Below are 6,865 nucleotides of genomic sequence, written 5' to 3'. Positions count from 1 at the left end.
ACTAGGGATAGGACTAGATGGAATGCCCTCAAGTTGCTCCAGAGGGAGTTCTTCTCCAGAAAAGTGGACAGGCTCTGGAATAGACTGGCCAGACAGGTGGTGGAGTCTCTGACCCTGAGGTGTTCAAGGAACATTTAGATTTTTTACTGAGGGATGTGGTTTAGTGAGAGCTATTGATGATAGGTGGACAGTTGGACTGAATGATCTTCTAGGTCTTTTCCAACCTTGGTGATTCCCTGATTCTATGATTTGAAACAGTTAACGAGTAGCCAGGAAAGAACTTTCTTGCCTCATGTAGTAGGAAAGACCATCTTTGTCATGTAATCCAAACTGAAACTGGTTAGTTATTTCATAAGATGCCTCCAAGGAAAATATAAGCTTGTATGGAAGTTGCTGCTGTTGATATATCTAAATGTTCTTTGCTCTGAGCCACTACCAAAGTTATAGACTGGAAGAAGATCTTTAAAAAGAGCTCTGCAGAGAAAAACCTAGATGCCAAGATGGACGGCAGTTTGGCCAGGAGCCAGCAGTGTTTTTGTGGACAAGAAGGTCAGTGATATCCTGGGGTGCACCCAAAAGAGCATGGTCAGCAAGTTGAAGAAGACACTTCTCTCTCTCTACTCAGTCCCAGTGAGGCCACATCTGAAATACTGTACCTGGTTCTGAACTCCCCAGTTCAGGAAAGACAGGGAAATTCCAGAGAGACACCAATTGAGAGTGACAAAGAAGATTAAGATCCTGGAGCATCTCCCTTATGAGGAAAGACTGGGAGACCTGGGGTTTTTCACCCTGGAAAACAGAAGACTGAGAAGGGGATCTTATCAACACTATATAAAGGGCAGGTGCCAAGTGGATGGGGCTAGGCTCTTTTCAGTGGTGCCTAGCAACAAGACAAGAGGTAACAGGCACAATCTGGAATGCAGGAAATTCCATGTGAACATAAGAAAGAACATATTTACACCAGGGGTGACAGAGCACTGGAACAGGCTGCCAAGAGAGTTTGTGGAGTCTCCTTCCCTAGAGATATTCAAAACTCACCTGAACAACTTCCTGTCCAAACTAATCTAGGGAATTTGGTGTAGAAGAGGCACTAGACTATATGATCTCCAGAGGTCCCTTCTAACATCTATGATTCTGTGATTTTCTTCAAGATAAGGAGCTGAGTCTATGCCAGCAAAAAGCTGCCACTTCATCCTGCATACTTCATCATACATACATCACTTTGTGAGACAGAATCCAAGGGGTAATATAACATTAAACATGGGTTTCTTCTTATCTATCTTAGCTTAGCTATCCAAGCAACTTGTATCCTCAGGAAAGAGAGATCTCAATGGAAGGCAATTCATGCCAGACTAAGAGAAATGATCAAGATGGAAGGGAGAATGCCTGACTATCAATACTTAAAAAAGAAGATGGCTAGTCCTATGTGCTCAGCCCCGTTAATTCCTAGATATTAAAAGCCACATAAGACTTTTCTCTTTTTATCCCTTTATTCAATTAATTTTCCACATCTACTTCTGTCAAGAACATATTTAATCAGCTATTCACATTCTGATTCTTCCTCTCTGGGAAACAGCTGCATCACTCTTTGCTTTTCAGGGTTTGTTCATCTCTATCTGATTCAAGATTTCCCTGCAGCATAGCAACAATCTGACATTACTTTATAACCTTCTTTAGCAAGGTTAGTTACAGTAGATTAAATAGATTTTCATATACAAGAAATATGAACAAGAAACAAGAAACTTTCTTTTTAAAGTACTGTCATTTCTTGATTAACAACAACAACAACAAAAGACTGCTGAACATATTATTATATTTTAATAACACCTTTTGTAAAACTGCTGTTTTGTTTCACTTCTTTTCTGAAAGAGTGGTCAGGCACTGGAATGGCCTGCCTAGGGAGGTGGTTGAGGCACCATCCCTAGCGCTGTTCAAGAAGCGTTTAGATGAGGTGCTAAAGGACTTAATTTAGTAGTTGGGTAGAGATAGTGATAGGAGGATGGTTGGACTAGATGATCTTATAGGTCCTTTCCAACCTTATGAACTTATGAACTTATGAACTTAAGAGTTAAATTTCCCTGTGCTCTATACATAAATATCTGCACAGAGCAGGTTCTAGCTCAGAATTCTTTCAAACATGCTGCTGAACATGTAGCAAACCCTTCAGTTAGGTGTCAGTGCCTAAGTCAGGATACTAACATATACCTGCACTGAAATCTTAATGAGACCTGAAATGGTGGCTTTGTTTGGTTAACTCTTTGCTTTAGTTCATGACTCCATAGTATTTATTTTAAATTGTTGAATGAAGAATTACTTTAATAGATAAACTACTCAGTTTCTTTAAATAAGGTTTCAGACAGGAGGTGTGTAGTGGAAATGCTGGTAGGAAGGCAGGGCCAACCCAGGGGAGCTCAGGTGTATGTAATTGGAAGGAGTAGAGCCAGAATCCTTAAAACTGGCAGGGAAATAACTATGATTCAATACTGCAAATTTATTTTCTTTGTAGACATGAAGAATTTTCATCGTTAGTAGTTTCAGATATCTGGGTAATTTCATTGGAATTAGAGATGTGCCTTGTACCTTAGCCAGAAAGTGAGGACAATGCATTTGGCTCATAGATTTGGTACCTACAATTTGTAAAAGTCACTCTTCATTTATTTAAATTCTTGGCACATCTATTCCTATGACTGACACAAAGAATATAATTAAACAAAGCTATAGCTACAAGTGTCCCTTCACGTGACAATGCTTCATTCATAAAATGCTAGCCAAACTTCATTTACCCTCACACAAAAATTCACTGCTCCCCACACTATCTAAAATAATTTTAACCATGACAGAGATTATTTTGTATTCTGCGTTGTTTTTTGGACGTATTCATCCAGTCTCATTAATCCTTGGATGTCCTAATTGTTTCAAGAAACTTCTTCTGAACATAAAAGATCTGCAAAAGTAATTGAATTAAAAATATTTTTTTTGCCTTCTAAATTAACAATAACACCAAAGCAAACAAATCCCACTCTTTGCTGCGCATATGAATTGTGCTTTATAAGAAGTATTTTCTGTGTGTCCCAAGTGTGAAGGGACAGTTAAGGCCAATTTTGAATGATGACAATATATCGAACATTTATAAACCACTTGGGATTTCAGTCAAATGGCTGTATTTTTCTCTGTTTCTCCAACGTGTTTTTCCTTGTTTTCCAGAGAAATTGGAAGGTTTTTGCTTTCACTGCTTTTTCTTGACAGAGATGCCACAAGGTATCTATACATCTCAAAGGCTAACAAAAAATCAATCTGTGTGATTATGCAATTCAGCTGCATTTGCTGTGTTAATTTATCTACTAGCATCTGTAAATTACTTTATTATAAAAAATTCAAAGGCTTAGCTGAAAGCCAAATTAGACCTAGTAGCGACACAAAAACATTATCAACAAGGGAAATTTCTAAAAGCACCAGCAGACAACAAAAAGTCAAGTACATCAAGTGATGTATAGAAAGACATAAAATGTGATATAAATTCATTTAGTTCTGGCTATTGTTGTCCTATTTGATATTTGAGTAAAAGTTCTTGGGGGGGTTGTCACATTGTCCTACAGGGATGCAAAGTTTTATGTTAACCCACATTATTTGACTACTTTATACTTAAATTTGTGTTCACCAATACATCACAGCTGACTAATTAAAGTGTGAGGGACAGGAGATCAAAGGGGGTTTGATAAATGAAGACAAAAATTGTTCTGCCATTAGGTGAGGTTGATAAAGATTTTCCTCCAGTTCTTAAACAGTAGACGATGTATTAAATGTTAAACATGTATTCATCATGAAAAAGCAACCTATGAATTCAAGGTTAAACAGTTATGCAAATGAGCAGCATTAAATTTTTTTTTGAAGGAAGGGAATGGCCTTTAAACATCAAAGGCAAGTTTCCTATCCATTAAGAGGTCGGGGTGCTGATGTATCACAAAACTACACTGACATGACTTCTGATATCACATCTGTTATTTAAGGAAGCTCATGTTCTCACGTTACCTTGCTAAGAGGTAGTCTCCTAAAAGCTGTCTCTTTTGTTATTTGAAGTACTACTTATTTTTCACTTTTTTCCCCATCCTCTAGAAATTTATATTATGAAGCTGAAAGTCTGGCAAAGACTTCATACTGGAATGCCACATAGGCAGGAAACTTAATGACCTGACACAAAGGTACACAGAAGGAACCTAATGCTCCTTTACTTTGTGCAGTTTTAGAAATAATATTTGCCAGTTATACTAACACTACTGGAAATATTTCCACTGCAAATTCAAGACAGGTCTGATACTCTTCTTTCAAGATGTTGTCTTTGTGTGATATCATAATGAATTTTGGCTTTAATAAGCACATAAAATCTTTGCTTACAGGAGCTTTGAGGAACAAAAAAACAAACAAGAACCCAAAAGATGGTGTTTCATCTAGAGGAAGAAAAACAACCCAGATATTTATAAACTTACTGCCATCTTTAATTAAATTTTCATAATTTTGTCATTTAATAAAGAATACACTTAAAAAAAAAATAGAAGCATTGTGAGATATCTTTAAATCTCCTGATTAGTCACATATGTTTATAAGTGTAAAAAAATATTTAGCTTTCATTCACAAGTGCTGTGTCCTTGAAGATGCCTTCTCTCTTTTAGCTACAAATTCACAACTTAAATGACTGATCTGTCTCAATCATTCAAAAAGCTTGTATTAGTTAAGCAGATGAGTCTATTTTTGAAAACTAATTGCAGCAGCTAACTGCATAGCCTATGTAGCTAGCAGACTGATTTACAGCTGGAATTACTTTATCATTCATTCTCTCTGTCTCATAAGCAATTAATAAGCAATTAAATCCTTTCTGAACTTGTAAAATAAATCTGAGAATCAGGATTTTTTTAGATTGTTTCCAACCTTAGCCACTCACACAAGGAACAAAAGCTTTAATAACCAATTAGACAAGCAAAATTTGTCAACTAAGAATACAGCTGCTCTGTGGACTACTTCAGTCATTGATTATACTTACTTAACTTCTACCTATTACTTCGCCTATTCCTCTTGTGAATAAACCAGTGCTGTACATTGACATGCATTTGCTCTTTTCTCTCCTTCACATACACTAGGATGATAAAAGGGGAATGTAAGAATAAAAGCAAAAAAGCTTGTGGGTCAAGATTTAAAAAAAAAAGATAATTAGAGAAGAAGTAGAAGAAAAACAGAGTTAAGCAGGTGATGAGGCAGTCAATCATCATTTACCATGCAAAGGCTGGTGCCCAGTTCTTGAGAAAAAAATAGCTAACTTCTCTAAGCCCAGTGTTGTACCAGTTCATCTTTAAGCACGATGGCATGGGACATTGGACATCTCTTTTGTTAGTTAGATCATCTGTGTAGGCAGAGCGAGAAATAGAGAAGGCTTTGACGTTGTTCAAACATTGCTCAGTGATGAAACATTAATGAACTGTCATCACAGTTAGAAAGAACTACCATATGAGCTTCTAGGAATCTGATTTCGGGTCAGACAGACCCAAAACAAGCATCAAAGAATTTGCATCTCATTCTTCATGCTTTTGCTAGTCTGCATAGCAAGCTTTATAAATGCAATTATTGTTTACTGATGTAACATAGAAATGCAAAAATAGATCAAAAACCCTCAAAACAAACAAACAACAGCAAAGAAACAACAGAAAAAAAGCCTCCACAGATTCTTTTGTATACCCATTATCCATCAAGTGGGTGGAAAAAAAATTCCCTTGTATTAAATTAGTGAGAAAGATAACAACTATATATATATATATATATTTTTTTTTTGGCTCAAAGCTCGCTCTCTGAGGCATTTTTGGCAATAAGACTCTAAGTGACTACTGCAAATCATCTGGGGGGGGTGGATTATGTGTGTCACTGTGCCACAACACTTCTGCTTATGACTGTAAAGACAAGCAGAATCAGGACAAGTGGTCTTTTTGAGGGGTGCAGCTTGAAGGAACTTAACACTACGAAAGGCGATAATGCTCGTACATGGCAATGAAGGCACCCACTCCTTGCTGGCTCATATGTTGGACCAGGTGTGTCATGCTAACAGAGAGAAAAGAAAATGAAAAATGGGGATAAAATGTTCCCACTAAACTAAGGAGTTTGGAGGAGAACCTCCAAAGAAAATAAACCTTTGGTGGAGGAATTACCTGAGAGAATAAAAACCTATTAAGAAAGAACCACCTGTGGCCTGCTTTCTGCTACTGTGCAAAGCTTCTGTCTTTCTCCCATTCCCCCACAATGACCAGATGAGTTCTTGGGATCAGCAGATGCACTACAAACAACACTGGACCATGGTGGTGACTATTTCTTGCTTTCTGCAAACACCCATTTATTTTATTTCCTGTCTCTTCTATCACCCTCTTTCCCTTCCCCATCTCCCTAAGAAGGTAGGATTTGTAATAAACTGGTCGAGCTAACATTTGACCCACTATTTCTTAATCTCACCATAGGGTACACATCTATTAAAGTATCTTCTCTCCCTCCCGTAATTGGAGTAAGACAATTAGTTATTATCGTAGTCCAGGAAAAGAAATAAGAAATATTATATTGTACAAAGAGGCAGTGAAGAAAATAAAATAAAAATAATAATAAAAAAAAGCAACAAAAAAACCCACAAAAATAATGGATAATGTGGCACAGAAGTACAAGAAATAGAACACTGATGGGAATACTGGAAAATAAGAAAGAAGCAAAAAGACTGAGAAAAATTTTAGTTCAGTCTGTTTATTTATTATTTATTTATTTTTATTATGTTTTCCTTAGAAAGTCACATCCACATGAAAATTCTTGATGGCATATTTGTTGCTTAGGGGATTTAGAGGTG

Source organism: Cyrtonyx montezumae, unplaced genomic scaffold (assembly GCF_038088225.1).
Source record: "Cyrtonyx montezumae isolate F1298 unplaced genomic scaffold, pur_monq_1.0 scaffold_3, whole genome shotgun sequence".
NCBI lineage: Eukaryota > Metazoa > Chordata > Aves > Galliformes > Odontophoridae > Cyrtonyx > Cyrtonyx montezumae.
Note: the sequence above shows the minus strand (reverse complement) of the source record.